This window comes from Manis pentadactyla, chromosome 8 (genome assembly GCF_030020395.1).
Source record: "Manis pentadactyla isolate mManPen7 chromosome 8, mManPen7.hap1, whole genome shotgun sequence".
Classification (NCBI taxonomy): domain Eukaryota; kingdom Metazoa; phylum Chordata; class Mammalia; order Pholidota; family Manidae; genus Manis; species Manis pentadactyla.
Window position 1 is genome coordinate 73,565,433 of NC_080026.1, and position 23,414 is coordinate 73,588,846.

Below are 23,414 nucleotides of genomic sequence, written 5' to 3' on the forward strand. Positions count from 1 at the left end.
GTATCTATCATTTCTCTTCAGCTTGAAGAGCTTCCTTTAGTATTTCTTTCAGTATAGGTCTACTGGCAACAGATTCTCTCAGTTTTCATTTATATGATGATTTTTTATTTTTTATTTATTTTTGAAAGATATTTTTATTATGTATAAATTCTAGGTTGACCAGTGTTTTTTCTTCAATTTCTTCAATCATATTGTTTGTTTTGTGGCCTCCTGTTTCTTTCTTTCTTTTTAAAAAAAATTTATTTATTTATTTTATTAAGGTATTATTGATATGCACTCTTATGAAGGTTTCACATGAAAAAACAATGTGGTTACTACATTCACCCCTGTTATTGTGTATCCCCATGCCCCAATGCAGTCACTGCCCATCAGTGTAATAAGATGCCACAGAGTCACTATTTGCCTTCTCTGTGCTACACTGTCTTCCCCCTGATCCCCCCACACCATGTACACCAATCATAATACTCCTCAGTCCCCTTCTCCCTCCCTCCACACCCCTCCCCTTTGGTAACCGCTAGTCCCTTCTTGGAGTCTGTGAGTCTGTTGCTGTTTTGTTCCTTCAGTTTTGCTTTGTTGTTATACTCCACAAATGATGGCCTCCTGTTTCTGATCAGTAGTCTGTTGTCATTCTTCCCCTTCTCACATATGTAGTAAGTATGTCTTTTCTTCTCTGGCTATGTCTACAATTTTATTTTGGTTGTTGTTCTCTTTGGTTTTCATGGTTAAGTTTGGTTTTCTTGTGGTTATTTGAGTTTCCTGCTATGTTACATCTCTGGTTTTGCTTAATTTTGAAAATTTCTGGTCCATGTTTCTTCACACATATTTTTCTGCCCCACTCTTTCTATTCTTATTTATCCTGTAAATTAGACCACTTGCTACTTCCCCACAGGTCATTGAGGCTCTTTTTAAAACATTTTCTTTTTTTCTCTGTGCTTCAGCTTGGATTCTTTATATGGACATATCTTAATGTTCACCAGTCCTTTTTTACTATTGTATCCAATCTGCTATCAGTCTAATCCAATCCAATATGTTTTTTATTTCAGATACTGTAGTTTTCAGTTCTGGAATCTCCATTTGGTTCTTTTTTCTTTTTTTTTTAAACAGCTTTTATATCTCTCCTGAAATTTTCTATTTCTTTACCCATTATAGCTATCTTTCTCTGTAGATATGCTAATACAGTTAGCATTGTTATCTTAAAGTCCTTGTCTTCTAATTCTATTTTTTGGATTATTTGTAGGTCTGTTTCTCTGGACTGATTTATCTGGACTGCAGAGTTACATTTTCCATTTGCCTCACATATCTGTTAATTTTTAATTGTATGCTGGTCACTGCAGATGCTGCATTGTAAAGACTTGGGATTCTGTTATTTCCCTGAAGAGAGAGTTGAGTTTTGTTCAAACAAGCAGTTAAATTAATGGCAAATCAGCTTGAATATTATGTAGGCTCATTTTTATGTTTTGCTATTTCCATATTGCCTATATTTCCCAGGAAATAATCTCTTATGGGCATGAATGGATTATATTCCTTAAGCCCTGATTCTTCTGTGGTTTAAAAGAAAAGTCTGAGGCCTTCATTGGGCCCCTGAAACCTGGCACATTTTAAGGTTTACACCCCTCGGAGATGGTCAGCTGTTGGAATCAGTCAGCTTTCTCAAATCTTTTAAACTGTTTTTTTGGGTTTTTTTTTCCCTCCAGGATCCTTGGACTTGTAGTTCTCGACTTAGCCAACAAATACAGTATTTATTTGCAAATTTGGGACTTTGCCCTCCATGACTTCATTTGGGGGGTATGCTGTTTTCAGCCAGCCTAGCAGGCCTCTATTCTGACCAGACTGTGGTTTTCTTCTTGACACTCATCTGCTGTGGCACAGGCTTGGTTGGGTCCTCATGGGATAAGCCATATAAATGTAAATTATCATCCAGTGCAGTTCCCTTCTCTTAAGGGCTGTAGATTATCCCCTTTCCATCTGCGTTTGGTTGTTTTCCAGTGCCTTCAAAGTTGATTTTTATATTTGTTCAGTTTATAACTGTTACTGGGTGGAGGGCATCTCTGTCATTATAAAGCCAGTCTCTTAAAGAATTTGTTGCATGATTTATTTTAGTCATTTGTAAAGAGGTCTCAAACCTCATTTTTATTTGGAGTTTAAAAATATCTTATTTAAAGTGATGTATAATGGATGAAACTTATTACTGGCCTATAGAACATTATTTAAACACAAGACAGTATTTATGAAAAGAAATGTAAGATATTAAAGCAACTCTAAGATGGGATACTTGATAATTTCTCTGATTTAGGCATAGACTGATGCTAAATAACCAAATGAACTGAAATTAAACAAACTTGGTATATATATTTAAAGACTCCAAGTATACATGTAGGAAATAAATTTTAAGCAACTACTTCAGCAATCCTACTGTCTGGCTGCCAATTTCTGACCTATATAAATAACCTTTAAGAAAGGAAATCTCACTTTTGAAGCTTCTTCTCTGCTCTTAATGCATCCTGGTCATTAAAATTGGCTGGGTAAGTTAGTGCAGTTCTCAAAGTCCAAGACCAGGTAGAAATTAGGCCAGCTTAAAATATATCATGCTCCAGGAAAACTAAGAATGCAGTTAGAAACAGAAATTAACACCCTCAGCATTGGTACTATTTTGCTTTTGTCTGCTGATGCTCACCATCGTAAGATGTATCATCATATGGCATTGGCAGGAATGGGTGAACATTTAAGGAGGTCAGAGACATTTTCTTTTTACTTTGCCAGCAAAGCTATGTTAAATAATAACAGCATTGCCCTGTTTCAGATTTTCTTTATATATAATGTTTCTTTGAAACAGCTTTGAAATATTGCCTAATCAGAGATTTTTGTGTGAAATAACTTTAAAAAAACCTTTATAAAAATATGTGGTCATTGTATAAAAAAAGAAAAATACTGATAAATAAAAAGGGAGAAAATTAAATGAACCCAAATCCATTTACCAGGTGCAACTACATTGGGGGCCCTAAACCTTTTAGTTATTTTTCTGTTTTAATTTATAAAATTAAATCACACTCTGTGTATTTTATGATCTACTTTTTTCCCCGCTTATTTGAAGCAGCTCTGTATGTGTGAACACTTTTGCTTTTATATATGCTGTGTGTGTTTATTTAAACAAAAAGAAATGGTGCAGGTGCTTGTTTGAAATCTATCTAGCTAAATGTCTTTGAACATGCTAGGGCCTAGGTTAAAGAGAATTTTATCATTAACTGAAACCACATTTGCTTTTTTTTTAAACTATTAAGCAAAAGAGAAAACTTCTCTGTAGCTTCTACCTTAACAAACATAAGAATGGGTTTCCTGTCTGTCATATTTAAATGTAGGGTCAGCCTGCTTACTGGCACCCTGGTAGCCTTCTCTCTTTGGCTTTCTCACATGGTGCATGCTATAGGGTGGAAAAGCCCAGGTTACTCTGCAAAGTCATGCTTCTCTGATCATAACCAGCTACATATTTAGTCACTCACAACAGAGTGTCATATCAGAATACTAAATTAAACAGAAGTATTTAATCAACCTCTTGTTGCTAGCCCTGTACCTTGGCACTGGACAAGGCAGCTCTCTGGGGTTTATAGACTGGAAGGAAAGCCAACCCTGAGCTAGGAGGGAATTATAATTATACTGAGAATAGTGAAGTTCCTGTGTAGATGTGTATGGTGGGTGTCTTGACCTCATTTGGGCTGTCTGAGAAAATCTTCTTGGAGGAAAAGATGTTTAAATTGATATCTAACCAAGGAGCAAGAAGTTAGGTAGGAAAATGAGACAGGAAAAGTCAGGGAGAGTTTCCCAGGTGCAGGAACTGTCCACGATGGAAGCCAGGATTTGTTCAACTGCCTCTGTTTCCAACAATTTCCTTTTGTAGTTACTTTTGGAACATTGGGGTGTTTTTTTCACATAATCATCTGTGTAAAATTTGTCATCTGTGTAAAGGACAGAGCTTAACAGTTCTATGATATTTTATAGATCGCTTCTTTCAGTGTTAATAACTGTGGATAAACTAACACTGAACAAATGCATCATTTCAGTCTCTTAATCAGAAGGCGGAGCTGAATCCCCCGCAGACTAGGTGCTTGTAGAGTGGCACCCCTCAGGGCACTTGTTGCCGGCTGAATGGTAATATTGCCCTAGATATTTTACATCAGCTGTAGCATCTTTCTCTTTGCTTCTTTAGTGTCTTAGGTTTCCTGTGGAGGTCAGGTGGCTGTATAGGCCAGGCATTAGCAAACTACAGCTGGAAGGCTAAATCTGGCCTGAGAACTATATTTGTAATTATGGTTTTATTGGCACACCACATCCATTCATTTGCACATGGTATGTGGCTGTTTTCACAATGTAATGACAGAGTTGAGTAGTTGCAAGAGCCACATGCCCTGCAAAGTCTAAAATATTGACTATTTGGTCCTTTACAGAAAACCTTTGCTGACTACTGGTCTAGGCATAATCCATAACCAGAAATGCCCCCACCTAATTTCTGTACTTTGATTGGTATTTCCTCACATACATAGCCTGTCTGCTGTTCTATTTCTGTTGTCCAATTTTTTCTTTATTTTCTCCCTTTCTTTACCAGTTATCCCAAACCATGCTAGTACAGAAATGGGGCTGACACGTACCTTTACATCGTATTACACTGTACCACTGTCAGTCTTTGTTTTCAGCTCTTCTCCACTTGCGTTTCAGTCACTGCTTGTTCATTCTCAGAGGCTTTCCCGCCGCTTCTCACTTCATAGTGACCTGGTAGAGAAAAAAACACAAATTTTGGCTCCAATTGAACTATGTATAAAGTTGAAACCTGCTGCTTAGAAAGTAGGTTAATTTAGGCATGTCACTGTTCATCTCTGAACCTCAGATTCTTTTTCTGAAAATGGGCATAATGCTACTGCTGCCTTACCTACGTCAGTGTTAAGGCATATACAGTACTGGTGCATCTGTTATTTATCCTTTTGTGTGAAGCTGATGCTGCCAGATGACTAACTTCCTTCACTTACAGGCATTTGTGAAAAAGTTAATTTTGCTTTTAAGTTTATTGTGCAGTAAATGTAGTGTAATTTTTATTTTGAAATTTTTGCCTTGATAATGCTAAGGAAGCTATTTTTTTAAGTAAGGTTTGAATGGGACAGCGTGAAGTTCAAATTATCTGTATTAAAATAGATAAGAGCAAAAAAATCCACAACATTATTGTGTTTATTGTGCTTAATGTATTTTTAAAACCAGAAGCAGTACATTTTAAGAATAAAGGGAAGTTCAAATGGTAAGTCTAGAAATTAGAGACATTTTTACTCCTGGGTAATAGAGCTGTGGCAGTATTTTTGTTCCTGTACTTTCTGTGGTAGACGTATCACATAGTTGTTAAAAATACAGACTTTGCCAGGCAGAAGATAACATATACTATTGAAATACTTAGCCTGTTTTGTGAAGATAATAAGGCTACTGATGTTAAGGAATTTTCCACTACCTAAAATTAGGGTCCTCCAGTAGGAAAGATTACCTGTGTGCATCTTATTTACTTGGAAAGTAGATAGTGTTTTTTGGTCCAACACAGAGGAAAGTAGAGGAGCAATGTCTTTGTCTTTTGGATGTCACTTGACCGTGATTTAGAACAAACAGCAGGTTCCCTGTAACTTGCTCTGCCTTCACTTTGTTGAAGTATGTTCTTGCCTCCCTTTGAGTTCTGGGGTTCTTTCTTGTAAAAGAAACATTTACCTTTTCAAAAAGATCTTGTCACCCATTTGGGTTTTAAAACTTATTTATGCCAGGGATTGGGAAGATGGATGGTTGAGTAATACCCTTCCTTCTCACCCAGTTTTGGGACCAGTGGAGAGACTGTTGGGCATTAGACATACAGAGGTTTACCGGCAATACAGCTGACCGGCCATGGGGGGTTTCTGATGTTTCGGACATGAGTAGAGCAGCCCCCTCGGTGTGGGAGAGAGCAACCTGGGCTGAGGGCCCCCTCAGTGGGCGGGCCGGCTCTGGAAAGGGAGTCTGTACCGCACCGTCCAGGCCCTTTTCCCGAACTCACCAAGCAGGCAATAGACGCCTCCTCTCCCAGGGAGAAGGTCGGGGACCAGACTGGAGGTCGGCCAATAGAATCCTCGGAAGGGAAACATGTGACCGGGGGAGTGGAGGTTTCCCCGCTAAGGAACGCTTTGTTCAGTGGAGGTCCTGCATGAATAACCGCCTGTTTTCTCGGTAACTCTACCTCAGTTTCCTCTTCTGTAAAGCTAGGATGATAGTAACATGCGTCACAGGGCTGTTGTCAAGATTAATCAATTAGTACATGTGAAGCATTTGGAAGAGGGCCTGGCATGTGGTAAAAAGTTCGCCTATTTCTATTTTTGGTACTGTTAATATTAGTAATAAAAGCATTCCGTGGCCTTTAAAACATGGATAGGCTAAGTAACATCCTCGTGATGGTGGTGGTGTCTGTAAGGTCAAGCCACACTGAGGAGGGAAAACAGGCAGCTACATGGGAGAAAATAAGCCTTCATTTCTTTTTGTTTTTTTTTAAACATATATTTTTTCATGGTATTGAGGAAAAGATCAGGAAGGACAATGGTTGAGTGAAAGACCACTTTATTTATTTATTTTTAATTGCTTTAAGGCTGCTGAGAGAGTTCCATAACAGGAATTCTGGAGGGGTGTGACCTGGGGGTGTTTAACGCCCTTGTTTTGATAACTCCCACTGCCTTCTTGCGGGCTGTATCATTACACAGAAAAACAGATCACTAGTTACTTTAAATATGGAAGTTTCTAGAAGAAAAAAGAGCTCTGGTCTGCATTCTTAATGCCTTCCAAAACACATACTGGATATCTCTCTCTGCAGTGTTTGCTTGTTTAGATGTGGTTACTTCTGCTGAATAAAGAGTAAGCCTCATTTGTTTATGTCCAGACAGGCTCCATATACACAGCAGCTACTATAATGCTTAGGCATAGTAGGTGCCCTCAAAGTATCTGTGGAATGAATCAATGAATTTAGTAATAGGGGTATAAAAAGCAATGGAATAGATAAGCTTGCACAAATGTTCATTTAAGACCCCTTTATTTTCTTCCCTATTTAACATTCATTAAAAAAAAAAAGCAGATCATTCATGAGAAACTACAGCCTATTTTAGGGCCATCTCACTTTATTTAGAAAATTTTGTGCATTGCTTTTGAAAATGGATTGAACATTTAATATGAATGTTTTTCCTCTTACCACAGACTTTTTAACATAGGAGCTTTATAGCGTCATGGAAAGTAAGTTCCAATTTTTTTCCTTGGAGAATAGTGATACCACTAATTTCCCTATTTCTGGTGTTGAAGCTAAAGTTTGGTGGACTGGAGTGTAAAGAAGCCTGGGAAGCAGGAGGTTTGTGCTGTTTGTGCTGCTTAGTGACCCTGAACAGGTCACTTATAGTCTGGGTCTATGTGTCATCATCTGTCAGCTGAGAGGCCAGGACTACAAGATTAAAGAAGATTTTCCAGCTTTCCAAGGATGTGTTTGTAAGATTTCCCCATCAGTTTCTGCTTGTAGTGAGATGGCCAATTGAGGAGGTAAAAGGTTTCTGTATATTCTTGCTCAGAATAGATATGTGTGGTTTTTAAAGAGCCAATATTAGCAAAATTTAGAGGCCCTTTGGATGTTTTAATTTTTATTCTGTTCTCAAGATTACTAATATAGAAAGTCTGCAACTTGTCTCTCCAAACATGGGTTTTATAAATTATTCAAGTTCATTGTATCACATTTAAAATACTTTTTAAAAGTTATTTTATGATGGTTAGGATCATAATATAGCTCATGTAATTGTCAAAATCCTCTTGCTGTTTTAAGTTTATCAGTGTTGTGTGTGTTAAAATAGCCTCTTGCAGGCCAGCCAGGGAACCTGTCCACCATTTATAAGATTATTTCCTTGGTAAACAGGTTCCATTATGTCCTCCAAATGGCAAGATTAGGGTGAGAGGAAGTCAAGGGTGTGAGTCAGAGATAGTTGAATAGGAGAATGCATGCAGTGTAAGGGCAGGATCATCTCCCGGGCCTTGAGCCCTGAACTTTCCTCTTCCTGTCCCTAGTTTCTCAGGACATGCAGTCTCATCAGGAACCTGTACTTCCCTTCCCTTCTGTATTAGTTATCTATAGTTACGTGACAATATAACTACAAACTTAGCAGCTTAATCATGGTGCAAACTACCTCGCAGTTCCTGTGGGCCAGGAGTCTGGTCACAATTTTGTCAAGCACTGAATTTTAAGGTTGTAACCAAGGTGTCAGCCAGGGCTTCTGCCTTATCTGAGGCTCCACAAGGGAAGGGTTTGCTACGAAGCTCATGTCGTGTTGGCAGTTTCTTGTGGGCTCTGGGACTGAAGGCCTGTTTCTTACTAACTGTCAGCTGGAGGCTGCCCTCATTTGACTCTCTCTCTAAGCAGCTCACCATGTGGCAGCTAGCTTCTTCAGAGCCAGCAAAGGGGAGAATCTTGTAGCAGAAGGAATGCATTCCCTCATTTTTGCCTTATTAGTTACAAGCAAATTACAGGTCCCACCCCCACTCAGGGGAGGGAATTATCCCCACTTACAAGGAGGAGATAATGGGAGACAGGGATCATGTTGGACCACTTCAGAATCTGTCACATTTGAGGCTGGCTAGGAATATGGCTCCTCTTTATCCCTGTTCTCCTCTCTGAGCAGTCTCCTACTTCACTAGAAGCATGTTTTTCATTCCTTCTGTCTTCTTCCTTCCTTCTGTCCTGCAGAGAATTCAGTAATCGTGGATGGCTTTTCCTCCTCTTCTCTTCTGTAGAAATGCAAGGAAAACGTGTTAGGAAACTGCGTTGGCAGGCAGCTCTTGTGCTCTTGGAGCCGTCCCCTGATGGCTGGTATTCAGAGCATGTGGCAAATCCCCTAGCAGGTCTGTGGCCTATATAAGGGACCCGCATGGGGCCTTCTCAGCTTTTGTGCCTTCTGACCACTCTTGTCTTCTGGTGAGCACTGAATTCCAAAATGAGTTCACTTTCACGGTGCCGTCCTTTTAGGATCTCTTGCTGGGACTGTGCTTTCAGATTCCAAGTTAGAATCGTTAGTGATTTGGGTCCTTTCACTCTTTGGCCCCGTTAACTGATCTTTTGTACCATTTCCCTTTTCTTTTCAGTAATCCTTAAGGTGTTTCTTGCCTTCCTCTGGCCTGCTCCTTGTGTCTTAGTCTTCGGTTGCTGCTCCTCCTCCTTGCTGAGGAGGCGATGCCCTGTCAAGAACAAGGACTGAAGCCAGACTGCCTGGGCTGAACCCCAGCTCTGCCATTCATTAGCTGGCCTATCTCGAGCAAGTGATTCGGTTTTCTTTCTGGGTGGCAGGTGTTGACATGTCCAGTCTTTCCACCGGTCGACACATGTCTTAGTGTCATGGCTGCTCTCACTTTGCTCCCATAATGTATGCACGGCGAGAGGAGCAAGTTGCACCTCATTACTGAGTGTAACTGTACCCCAAGCCTTTTTCTGGTCTCCTGGTGAAGTGGGCTGGGACATATTTGAGTTACAAGGATTCCCCTTTTCTATTGATCTCATCCTGGTACTTGCTTTGCATCCTAAGCATGAGGACAGTATACTTCTTCCAGTAATGCCTGCATTTAGTGAACACTTATTGTTGGCTATGAGCTTTACTAAACTGTTTGCAGGCAGGTTAACCCACATAACATTAAGTTGCAGGACTGCTGTTACCACCATTCCACAGATGAAGGAACTGAGACTTGGAGAAATTAAACACTGTGCTCACAGTCTTCAGGGCAGTTTGGAGAGTGCATTTCTGTGTGACTGCAGAGCCTATACTTTGACCATAACATACTGACTCCCATAAAGGAAGCCCAAACCTATTAGTGAACTAACTCTTTGGGAGAAAAGAAGCTAAGAATCCAAAGCAATCGTGTCTTATAGGCCCAAGAGCTTTTCTCCACTTCGGCAACCTTAGTGAGAGTCTGATCCTCTAGCATCTTAGTTCTCAAATGCTTTTGGTTTTGATGCCTGCAGTCTCCTTCCACCATAAGGGGCAGCAGGCTTGGTTTTGCCCTAGAGAATGGAGTGTATGTTCAGAAAGGAGTTTACTCTTTTCAGCCAGATTTTTGGAATCTTAACATTGTATATGAAGCATGATTAAGAAGTACTTGGCTTTTAACAATTGTAACCAGGACTTACACATCCAGATTTTGTGTGTGTGCATCAGCTTAATTGCTCATATTCTGGTGCTATTAACCATTGCACTGCATTCTTTCAAATGAACTTCATCTTGACTAACTTGTAAATATAACCCACAGGACTTAGCATGATGTCTCCTGCCAGATGGGTATTTCGTTAGTCACTGTTTGAAGTCACCTGTAATTTTTTTGAATAACCATTGTGGTGGCAAATAGCCAACTTTGAGGATGAATTTGATTCCTTGAACCTATTAAAATAGTATCCTTTATAGCAAATGAAATGGATTTTGTTCAAATCAGGAGTAACCAAACTGTGACAAGACAGATTTTCCTGCGTGCCTTGTACACTTGTTTTGAAGGTAGAAGAAGAGCACTTGGCTTAGTCTAAGCAGTCAGCATCATTGGAGGGAGTCCCAAAGAGAATGACTTAGAAAGCTTGGTGAAGGAGCACTTTTTTTAGATAGAAAGTTCTGCTTAAATGTTGTTACTACCTCACCTTATGGGTCTTTTTTTTTTCCTGGAAACATAGCTGATGAATCCATAGTGTTGTTGATGAGGCAATGAAGCAAAACTAGCCTTGGCAGTAGGCTGCCTGCAACTTGCAGTGTGGCCTTTATTTCCCACAGATGCCCGCTGAGTACTTGGCATTACTGCGCACACCAGAAGAATTAGCACTGATGGAGATGACTCATTCCCTCATTCAAGAATTTATCATCCAAATAAGAAATGCAGTGCTAATATGAAGAATGCTAACAAATACATAGCCAGAGCTCTCTGTTTGCATGTTAGCAAAGGCTATCAACTAAGATGGGGAATGTTAACACTCTGTTCAAAACAACGTAGAGAAGTTTTTTGTTTTTATCAAAAGTGTGATTTGAACCTCTCTTCAAAATGTTCACATAAGGAAAGAGTCTGAATTTAATGGACTGTGTACCATAATTGCAACTGTGACCATGAATTTAATAGCCTGCCATATGTACACTAGTAAACACATGACTGCAGTTATATTTGGGGGTCATAGTCTGTGATGGGCACTGTATGTGCATTATCTCTAATCTGCCTAACTACTCGCCAAGTTATGTATTATTATCCTTATTTTACACACCTGGAAACTAAGGTTTGGAAGGATTAAATTTCCTGGCAAAGAGCACACTGCTATTAAATACCAGAGATGGAGTTCAAGCCAATTCATTTCAAACCTGTATCAAATCCTTCTGCATTTTCCATGCTTGTAAAAGGCTTCAATGCCAAGTAACCAGGCATGTAAAGCTGTAGCTAGCCAGCGAGCCTGCTCCTCTCAGTGCTGCTTGCAGTCTCCTGGTTTTTGACTCTTCAGTCCTTCCCTGCTCTTTTTATTGGCATTGGCAAGTTCTTTCCTTGTTACTAGGAAGCTCTCTGGATTTATGCAGTGTTTGTTCCACTCTCTCCCTTCTTTATGCTCCATGCACACACACACATACGAACACACCCTGACCATTTAGATAACTTGCGGTTTCCATCTGTTCTGTAACTGGTGTGATGCTGTCTCTCATGATGAATCAGAGTGCAGAGCCATTTTACAATTCATATTAGTCTCTTCTCTCTGAATGACGTAACGTGGAGGCCTCAGGTGAGGAAAGTTAGGTTCCCATTTTGTAGTGTTGTCTACTTGGAGCCATATATTCTTGACATAAAATGAGCAAGTAGTTGCGTTCTACCTGGTAAAAGTGGGGTGTTTTCATTTGGGGCTCTTCTGTGGAGGGAAAGAGAGAGGAACTCCCAGTCCCTGTGGTGTGGACTCCACAGTGGTGCAAAATTAAAAAGCTTAAGTAATGCATCGTTCTGAATGACGTCCTTTTGGAAAAAGGAAGGCACTTGACTGGGCATATTCCATTGTCCTCTTAATTGTGTGAATCTCCAATATCTGAATCGGCCATATGGACAAGGTAGCAGGTCTGATCACTGAGCATTGGGTGGCCCTGGCCCTGTAGTGCCCTTGATGGATCGAAGCATGCTTGACTTTTGCAGGTTTTATCTTTCATCTTATTTAATCCTCATAACCACACAGTATAGTAGAGGCATGTGATCCTCTTTGAGAAATGAGGAAATTGAGGCTGTGAAAAGATGAATGGATTTTCCCAAGGTCAAATGGCCAGTAAGTGATAGGACTTTAAGCCACAGTTTTATCTGTGTGGTCCCTTGGTAGGTGGTGGTTGGGCTGCCTACTCATTCATCTTTCTAATTCTGTCTATTTTAGACAATTAGAAAGAAATAGAGCAAGAATTCAAATGGGAATCAGCATGGATAGTAGCTTAATTTCTGATAAAACAGGATTGGAGAGCTCAGAAATGTCAGTTACCTCCTTCTCTGAAACGAAAACATACATTAGAACCTAGCAACCCTGACCTACTCATGCAGTAACAGCTGGGGAGAAACTGGAACAGAGTGAGCTGGCCGGGCCTCTCAGGAGGAGCTAGCCACTGGCCTGCTTACTGTGTGAGAACTAGCTGGTTCCAAGGGTTCGAGCTGGAGGGAAGCCCTTGCTGCTTTAGGTCAGTGTGATGTCTCAGCACCAGGCTTCCCTAGTCCTCCCAGGCAAATTTGTCACTTTGGGGAACAAGTAAAAAGGGCCTTGGAGAAGAGAGAGAGAAATTGGGTTACTCTAATATTGCTCTTTTCCAGGAAACAGGCTAAAAATTCTCTTCCAGCAAACAAGGTGGGGAGGCTGTTTTAAGGGTTCTCCTACCAAACCCCAACAGAAGAAATACTGCACTTCCTATATTTTTTCTTGGGGTGATTTCCTATGTTGTTATTCTTGCCTTCCTTTTTGATTTTGGAGAGAAAGAAAGAGACAACTGTATTTTTCTCCATCTTCTTAGGTATAAAGAAAGGAAAAGACTAATGTAGAAACCACGAAGTGGTCTTTATGAGACATGTAGCCAATCGGATTCTCTCTTCTCTCGACAGGGGATGGAAGTGTACTGGAACAACCGGGGAAGCTGGTAGCTTATAGGAAGCCAAGATGACAAGAATTTTTTTAAATCATCAGTAAGTAAACTTTTGTTAGCCCTTTGGGATTCTTTCAGCTACTGGATGAATTTTCTGTGAGAAGCCATGGTAAAAGAATTCCACACAAAAAAACTTGCTTCAAAGTCTAAAAGAGAAAATGTTTAAAAACTAAATATCCAAACACTTTGGAAACTTGAGGGTAACATGTGAGAAATTATTCTTTTTTGATAAGATATGTCATTTGTCAGTTTGGTAGATAGAGTGTAAATATTTAAAGAATTAAAAGAGGATTCCTTTTATATTAAACTTGTAATAGACCTTCTCCATTTACAGATATTCTTCACCGCATTGATTCCATGGGCCCCATGTATAGTATAGGTACATTTTGGAAGTAAATATGAATAAACTTGGTAAATATGAATAGAATTGAGCTTTTTGCCTACATCTCCTCCATCTCTCTCTTTATGTATATAATTTTTTTACAGAAGCCATTAATGTTTGCTATTATCTTATAGTTATGTGTTGTTGGTTTGGTTTCATTTTGATAGTGATAATGTTAGGACATGGGGCACCTTAGTGAAAAGATCATATGTATTTGAGTCAGACATTTGTAGACTTGACTGTTGCCTTTGTGCTTCTCCATAGCTACTCAACCTCTCAACCTCAGTTGACTCATCTGTGTTTTGGATTTGATAATACCTCTCATGAAATCAAAGACTTCACGGATAGTACTTTGTGCTATGACTGGTACATTATAGGGCCACAATAAAAGTAGTTACTTTCCTTCTTTTATTTGTCTCTTGATTTACAGTTTGCAAGCCTTTATTTTGACTCACAAGATTAGCCAGCTCAATTTTCTTAGTTACTGTCAGGCAGTGGTAGGTTAACATTGTATGTAGTGACATGCAGGTTAATGTTAAGAGCTGGTCCTGTCAGGAGGATGTCGTTCTACTGTTTGCCAATTCCCATCATGTAAATACTCCCACCATGGCTGATTTCAAACTACCAAGAAAAGTCCCCACAAGCAGAGGCACATCATTACACAGTTTTCTGCCAACCAGATACAGTAGATGTAAATAACATCAAGAGCATAGATAATAGTAAAAGACAAAGTGATAAGCTTTGAGTATTTATTGTCTTTGTTTTTTAGTATATTTTATTTTAATTGTGTATATATAATTTACCTTTTAATGATAGCTGTTTACAACTGGCTTGTCAAAAATCCTGAGACTATGAAAGTTGGCTCTAGCGGACGGTATGAGTTGGCTCTAGCGCACCACCGATTGTAGGTTTCCTGTTGTGAAGACACTTCTGAGCCACAGTTCAATTATCTCTCTCAGTCCTAGGTAAGAGTTTGATTTGTTTGATAAAAACAAGGTTTGGTTTGGAATATGTGCTTGGTAACTTAAGCTGTCATGCTCATATAGTTTCTGAAATTGAAGATAAGTGCTGAGAACAATTTAGAGTTTAAACCTATTTTCTTATGAGTGTGACTAGAATTCTCAGGCTGTTAACTCAGCTTTGTAACGGTTGCTGGCAACCCTTGCTTCTGGCTGTTGAGTGACAATGCTTGGAGAGAAGTCAGACTGTTCACTCTGTTTTGCAGTTCTCTGCCTTCCTTGTTCCCCCTTGAGTCTGCCTTTCTCCAGGTCGTGACATTGCAGGGACAAGCAGCCAGGGCGTTCCCCCTGACTATGGCATGTAGTGTTGCTTTTGGTTCAGAAATTAAGTTTTAATGAAAGTGAATTGTCTCCAGTAAAAGAGAAACAGAACAAAACAAAATCCAGACAGTTGAAAATTCATACTGGCTTGAAAAAAATCTTCAAGGGTAAAATGGAGGGAAGAAAGGAAACTACATCAGATATCTCAGTGTTTCTTCTAGAAGCAGTTTCTTCAGTTTTCTAACTTGCTGTTTAAAAGGGAACAATTGAAGCCTGAAATTGCTAAGTAACAGCTAAAATTGTGGTTGTTTTTATTTTAAATCTCACCCACCTGGTTCTCAAAACACATTCTTTATTGAACCTGAAGAAAATGCCTCAGACATTTCAAAACATTCGTGTCAATTCCTGAATCAGACTTACATAATCTTAAAACATTTATTCTCCTTATTTCCTCCTAAAACACCAGGTATTTGTGGTTCTTACTGAGTCAGGGATGGACTTTGATTATTGCAAAAGTAATTCTTGTCCGTTTCAAGAGGAAGCTCATGATGGAAATCTGAGACCTGCCTCTGGATTAAGAAATGTTGACCCATGTTCATCAAGTTGCAACAAGGGTGTCTTTGGTAACTTGGAAAGCAAACATGGGAGTAATAATTAACAGAGACATTTCACCACAGATAAGATATTCTAATTTATAATTTCTGTCCCCAGAATGGATCTCATGCTACTTCTGAACATTCCCAATATAGGTGAATTTTTTATTAGATAGCTGCTAGGTGTGTAGTCTTCAAATGTGTAAATTTTTATAGGCTTGCATTATGTTAAAGTCAACACACTCAGTAGTTTACTGGCTACCTGGGAGTCATGGGTTATGAGGGTGAATTCCAGGACAAATAAGATAGGTTTATTTTACTTTGGGAGTTGATAATTAAGCCTGAATATTGAAAGGTATCATTTCAAAATAAATGTGATATATATATATGAGATATATTAAATACTCAGGAAACAGATGGAGAGAGAAACTACCTATGTGGCAAGAGCAAGCTAGATAAGGGAGGATTTCAGGAACAGATGACATCTGAATTGGGTATTTAATGATTAAAACCTTTTAGTTAAAATACCTTTTTTTTTTAATTATAAAAGTTAATAATTCTAATTGGAAAGAATTTGTAAAATGTGAAAATTATTAAGAACAGGAAACTCATCAATATTATCACTACCCAGAGATACCATTGTTAACGTTTTTTTTGGTATTATGCTAAATTCTTCTGGGCCTAGATTGGATACACACTTCTTTTTCTCTCTGAAATGGCTCATTATAAATATTGTTTTGAAACCTGATTCAGTTGACAGTATATTGAGAACATGTCACATCAATGAATATACATTTACATCATTTTGTTACTGTTAAACAGCATTCTGTGTATATGTGGTCTGTAATGTATTCAGCCATTTCCCTGTAAGTGGGAAGTTCGATTGTTCTCAGCTTTTCATTTTGTAAATCACATCATGATGACATCTCCCTGCATGCATGTGGTATACTTACCCAATTATTTGGGCAGGACCTTTGAACAGAGTTGGGGCAGTGCTTTAGGGAACACTCTTTGAGTAGAAGAAATAGTTTGAGCAAAGAGGAGAAGGTGAGAAAAGAATATCTTATTCTGGGGGAAGGTTAGACTTACAGTTTAATAGAATGTAAAGAGAGAAGGGGGATAGTACTCATTAGGTTTGGAGACAGAAGATAGCGAGTCTCCAACACGAAGGTCTTCATTTGGTTGAGAGCCATATTGGAATCTATAGCACACTTGAAATGAAGATTCTGAGTAGCTTCAATTTTCTCGAATTGCCTTTATTTTGGGAAAAAATAAAAATTTAATAACAGTTCTGCTTCCCAAAGCTTCATGAGACTCTTTAAGAAACCAACCAGTCAGGGAGTGAACAAGTACTAGAAGTCAGGAAAAATGTGTATATAGAAAGACCTGTAAGAGTACAGGAGTTTATGGTTTTCAAAAGTGGAGGGAACATCATTGATAAATGTATTTTCTAGACTTATAATTTTAACATACTAGGATTAAAATTTAGAGATAATTTTGGAAAGATCTGGATCAGGGGACAAGTATCAGAATTTAAGACAATACTACCTTATATTTACTGAGTGTTTTTTTATGCTGTGTGTTTTGAATACATAGTTTTAATTAATCTCTCAAAAACCTTCTTAGGAAGAGTCTAGGATCCATTTTTGCAGGTGAAAAAGAGGCCTTCAAGGCCGACTTCAGGGAGAGACTTGGAGTTCTCCTTCAGGCAGTGCAAGGGCGTTGGGCAGGTCCTGGATGTCACTGGAATGGTCGTGAGGATGCAGGAAGATAGTATCTGAGGACTGATTAAGAACACCATAAAGTACCATAGAAATGGAGGTTTCTATGCCTTCTTTTATCATTACGGAAGGGAAGAAAGTGCTTTGTTAGCCACTTCCCATTCCTTTCTGGTAGATTATATTATTATCAAAACATTTGTTGTTGCTTCCTATGGGAACAACAGTAGGGAAGGATTATGCTTTCCCACCCTCTGTGGCTGGCTGAGCCAAAGGACTTATTCTGGCTAAAGAAATGTGAGTAACAATGACACATGCCATTTGCGTGCAGAAGCTTTTGTAGCTACAGCTGGCTCTGCCATCTCTCTTCTCTCTGCCCTGAGGGCTGCTCCTTCTGCCTTGGTCCCAGAGTGAAGACATGAACGCCAGCCACAGCTCACCTACAGGGAACCAAACAGGAGCCAGAAGTAAACCTTGCCTTGTTGTTGGCCTCCAAAATGTTGGTGCGATTTGTGTTGCAGTGTAATTTAGCCTGAACTGATACATTCTAAATGTTGTATTGTCATCATTCTCCTGCATTGCAAGGGTAAACCTTCATCAGATGGTATCACTTCAAAAAAGGCATTTAAATAAGGTATTTAGGGTTGACTAAGTTGATTCTCATTTTTTTTTCTATTTCTGCAAACATTTGTAGAACATGTCCTGTGTCAAGATCTACACATCTGGAAGTTTACAATAATCCAAGCCCTGGAGCCAGTCTTTATGAATCTTAGGGCACTATGTAATCAGATGCTAAGTATCCCTGTAGCTATAAAATAGTTGGGTGCTGAAGGAGAGTATCACTTGGATACTCAGTGAGCTGTGTTCGTGTAGGTGTCCTCGCACTGGCATACGCCATCCTTAAGATGTTCTTTAAGTGTCATTTTCCATTAGTTAAGCTTATCTTCTCTTTTCCCTGCCATCCTTAGCATGTATTTACTGTATCATTTAATATCACATTAAACTGCCATATTTTTAGTTTGTTTTTAATGAAACAATTTGTAGTGATCTGTTCACTAAGTTAATGTGTGTGTCCTTTGTTTTGACACATAATTGTAAACTTTGAACCTCACAAATGATGTACCTTAAATTCTGTTCCTTTTGCTTAACAGATTTAACTCTTGGTAAGTGACTTACTGTTTACTTGGGTTTTTTTCCCCCTCAAGTTGCTGGTTTGTTTTTTTTCACCATGTATGCCATGGAGCTCGTTGTCAGCTGGGGCCTCCTTTCCTTGGCTCTTTGTGGCATGCGAGGTGGCAAGAATCAGTTTGCCTTGAATTAGTAGTACCTTACCTTAATTTGGAATAGTTAGGAGCTTACCTGTCACATTTCAGATCACATGTCTAATAATCTGACAGGTATTAAGGAGATCTAGCCTGATTTTGAGTTCCTAGTGACTAGTCCTGGCTAAGGACCCTGGAGTGAAACTAAAAGCTCCTAGAAGTCTGACTGGTAATTCCTGGGTTAACACCATGTACAACTTAGCTGTTACTCTCCTTTATGATTGAATTCAGCTATTTTCTATCTCCTTACTTCTGACCTCCTTTCTTACCTTGCCACTTTGATTTCCGAAAGTGCAGGGTTAATTTATTACTGAAGTCCCATCTTGGACCAAGGGCTTTCAAATTTTTTTGTCCAACATGCGCAGAGAGTTGTCAGCCGCAGTCAGACAGCAGGTAGACCCAGGGAGCTCCCATGGTCTATCAGTAATGGTCTGCCTTTTAGGTTGGGTGGTGGGTTCATGATTGCTAATTTTAATATTGTTTTCCCAGAAAAATATATTATCTTATATGTATTAGATACTGCATAACCAAAAATGTTTTCTTAAAATGTAAAACACAGTCAAACCTTCTTAACTCCTTATTTCCTCATGGTTTCAATGTAGTTGTTAATACCTGCCTTGCTGGGTTGTATACAGATTAAATATAAATAATGTGTGGACAATGGAAGCCACTGTCATTACTAGATACTCCGTAGATGAATTAAATTGTTCATGCCTTTCTGGCTCTAGAATTTCAAATACATTTTCCTATAGGAAAAATGTTATAAATGCTGTTTGAGAATAGTATTTGAAATACTATTAACATTATACTTCAAATAAATAATGAGTTAAATAGGTTTTTAAAGGCTGACCAGAGAAGCCAATCTCTACAGTTTTTCTCTAGTGAAATACATTTTAGGTGCCATATAAGAGTTTATTAACTTTAGACTCTAGAAGTAAACTTTTACAATGTAATTATTACCAAGTTAAGGACTGCTTAGATAAGCTTCTGCATTAGACATGCAGTGGAATATCTTGACAGGTAGTGATGGTTTGGGGGCAGAGAAGTGAGCCCTCACTTCTGGAACATAAACTTACTTCTGGAGAACTTCCTGCCCTTCCTGCGAGTCCAACTGGATAGTTTTAAATGTAGATGGCAAACACGGGACCTTGGCCACTTGACTGTTGTGCATGGCCCCAAGCAGGACCAGCGTGAGTTAATCTTGAGAATTTTTAAAATCACAACTATGGAGGAGTCCCTCTCAGTGGCAGAGGCCAGAGTTAAGTGGAAGAAAGCAGATATCTGGAAGAGAGAGCAACGCCAACCTGTAGAAGCCAAGATGCCATCTTGTCCTGGTGGAATTCATTTTGAGTTGATCCTAAAGCCCAGTGACCCCTGTGGCTTTTCTGTTGCTGGGTTATTTAGAATCGGTACATCCCACCTTGCTTTTATCTGTGCTTCTTCAAGTGCTGTCTCTGTTACCTGCAAGTTAAAGAACACTAATTCATTTGGTTGTTTTGTTTATACTTAGAATATTTAAGAAGTCAGTATGTCTGTCATAGGCAATTGTAATAAATATAATTGCACACTAGGACAGCTGATGTATGACATGGCTTTTTGGAAACAGTGATAGTGGTTATTCTCATAAAAGCAGAATATTAGCACTAATCAAAGGATACTAATGACTCTATGTATGTATGTGTATGCTTGCTTTAATGCAAATGTCATACAACTTTCAATCTTAAGCCACATAAACAAATGGATGCTTAGTGACAGTTAACTGATTGTAATAGTTCCGTAAACAGAAAATCAATGTGCTTGAAAACATGAATTTGGGTGACCGTTTGAGCAATATTGCCTCTAAAGGAGGAGTGTTTTCCTTTTGATCTTTACTGTAAAACTATAGTTTAATAGAGGGAAGGTTTATGACATGACATCACACTGGCCTGTGACATGTATCATGTGGTAATGATGTGTTGGAACATAAAGGGAGGGACCTAGCAGCTAGAAACAGCAGTTAGGGGACATTCAACCCCAGTGACCCTGGCATGGGGGCATAAATGCCTGCCTGAACCAGGAATGGGAAGAACAGCACAGATGTGAACGACACTGGGAGGCCATCATACCTGTTACAGGGCATTGTTAAGACAGAGTGAGGGAGCTCAGGTGGTTCCAGAATTTAACTTACAGTGTCTGGGACAATAAGATTACCTTAAGAGAAATATGAGAGTCAAGAGACATTTTTCAGCTTCATCTCTTTAAGATATAGGCCCAATGAATGCCTGTTGCTAAGGCTAAATGTTAGGTTATGGGCTTATCTTGGGCCTGCCCTTTAGACCATAATTCGATCTTCTGAGTGGAAAAACTCTTAGAGAGCAGCAGAGTGAGATGAAGCAGCTTACCGAGGGCAGCACACACGGTCACTTATTGTCAGAGCTGGGATCAGTGTTCCTTCTCTTTCATGCTGGTTTAGAGAAAAGAATAGCATTTTGAAAGGGCCCTTGGTCTCACTTAAGATCTTATCTTTCACTAATGACTATTTTGAAGAAATTATGCTTGATAGAATGACTGGTTCTAAACAAATATGAGGAAGTTAAACTCAGGAGATCTTCTCCAAAGTCAAGAAAGTTTAATTTGTAGCTAAAAAAAATAAAAATTCTTCCTCTGCAAAAACTTTCTTCCCCTACTAAAATCAACTCATTTCTTAATGGGTCCTCAGGACCTAGCAGTTCTCTAGTCTCTTAATTTGCCAGTTCCCAACTACTTAGTTTCCTTTGACTATTTTTATTCCACAATAATGTTTAGGGCATAGTGACCCAGATAGAATGAGTTATTTCAAAAATTCCTCTTAACTTTCTTAAAAAGTTGGTTTAATTGTGGTGTAAATGAAATCATTCCAGTTCTAAGGCTTTTTTTTTTTTTGCTCCTAATTAATTTCTATTGCTTTAAGAACACCAAATCTAAAAGTCCTGAACCAAAAGCTTTGAAAGTTTTTTCACTACTCAAGTAAAGGACTCAGACCATGCGATATCAAAAACTAGTTAAGCTCTAAAATTCTTCGGATATTTTCACATTGACAAGAATAAAAACAAATTATGGGCCAGTTTGTATGCGTTTTTGGAGATTTTGATTCAGAACCCAGAAGGAGGAGGCAGCACTGAGTGCCTATTCTGTGTGAAGCACTTGCCAAATGCTTTGCATATAATATTACATATACTCTGTCCAGCAGACTCTATTGACTGGGCATCTTAGCCCCCTCATCGCAGATAATTAACCTGCCCGAGATCTAGTGTCAGAGGTAAGATGCAAATCTCCTTTGCCACCAGATCCGTGCTCATCACATCCATCAAGAACTTTTACTAATAGAAATGAAACATACGTGTACTGATCAAACATCTATCATAACAAGATTAATACTTGTTTTGAAAGAGGTTTTAAAAGGCCATCTACCCTTTTCTTGAAGTTGTTAAAGGCTGAAGTTTTAAAAAAGGGGGCCTATAAGAGGTTCCTAAGGCTGATATAAATCAAGAAAGGAAAGTTCCGCCTTCACCGACAGTGAACACGCTTATTGGTTAGAATTGCACGGGCTGACTCATTTCTTTTCTGCTGTGTTAGAAGGCCACACCCTGCATTCCAAAAAACCTCTGCTGCCCGGCCACACCCGCGGCCTCCCGGCTGGCGCCTCGGAGGTCGGAGTCGGCGTGCCAGCGCACAGTTGCACCCCGGAGTGGATCCGCCAGCCTAGGCGGGCCAGGGGGCAGTCCTGGCCCTCCGTTCTTGCATGCCGGCCCGGCAGGCCGCGGAGGCGCGGGCGTCACCACCAGCGCGGCACGGGGTCGGCGCGCCGCTGACCGCCTGCTCCTCGCCGCCCGCACCGAGGCGGGCAGCGCGCGCCCGAGCCGCGCACGAACTTGGCGCCCAGGAACTTCCCCCAGACTTTGCCTCCAGGGAGGAGAGGCCGTAAGTATAGCTCCTTCTGGGATGCTGCGGGTCATTAAAATGCCCCCTGAGGGAGGCTGGCCAGCCCTCGGAGGCGGTGGGACCTGCTGAAAAGCAGGGATGAAAAGCCTTTATTGCTTTGCAGAAAGCACCCGGTAACGCAGTCGTTGCCTTTCCCTCCACTGTGGGGACGTAAAGAGAATCGAATTTTTGCTGGATAGCGCTTTGATGGTAAAACAGGCAATAGCTATTACACCTGAGAACGCTCACAATGTAGTTGCTGAAACAGCGGGTCGGGATATAGGTAGGCTGCATCAAATGCTCTAAAATTATGGGGTGCTTTTGAGAGCCAAGGATCAGGCTGTCCTAATAGAGGTTTCTGAGAGAGCGAGAATGTACTTGCAATTTGGTTACCGAATTTTGGGTAAGTACTTAAACTGCAGCCTCCTCACAAACGGTCCGTCAACTAACTCCTTGGCTGTTTGGGAGCTAGCTGGTATGTGAGATCTGTGCTGGTGCCAGAAGGAAGCACGTGCTGCCTGTTTTTTGGAGTGAGCTGTTTACTTCACAGCTGTGTTTTCTCCTTATTGTGGCCAGATATTGCTCTTGTAAAATTTGTGGAAATACACAGAGCAGAATGAATAGTTCTTGCCCTCCGAACCCCCCCCCCCCACAACAAGTTGTTCTGTGCGGTTGTTACTTAAGGTGTACACAATGAGAACTGGAGATCTAAAGTCTATTCCCATTCCACTCTTAACTCTGTTGAGTTGATTATCATTTTAAAATTTATGCAGAGAGAACGTCGGTGAGCTTCTAAAAAAACCTGTTTTTATATAAGAAATCAGTTGGCAAGTGCATAGAGATTTGTATGGAGCAAATTATTTTCTTGCAAGAGGATGGAGAAGTAGGGGACAGGAAAAGCAGACTCTTGCAATTATCCATCCCTGTCTTACTAAGGACATATACAGTGCAGCAGACTCGTCTCACCGTTAGAAATACTGACTGTACTGGAAAGGCAGGCTGAAGATG

At 39.8% G+C, this 23,414-nt stretch overlaps 1 protein-coding gene across 4 annotated transcripts in view; it reads left to right on the top strand.

Annotated features, from left to right (window-relative positions):
- Positions 1–23,414, top strand: part of SGMS1 (sphingomyelin synthase 1) — a 310,623-nt gene that overhangs the window by 190,455 nt on the left and 96,754 nt on the right. For 2 of the 4 annotated variants that reach the window (XM_036924032.2, XM_036924034.2), the window contains exon 4: positions 13,132–13,212. The exons of 1 other annotated variant lie outside the window; for it this stretch is intronic. The gene's annotated coding sequence lies outside the window, so the exon portion shown is untranslated. Of the gene's footprint in view, positions 1–13,131; positions 13,213–22,259; positions 22,407–23,414 lie in introns of those variants that run through there. One more of the 4 variants, XM_036924035.2, reaches the window with a different exon arrangement.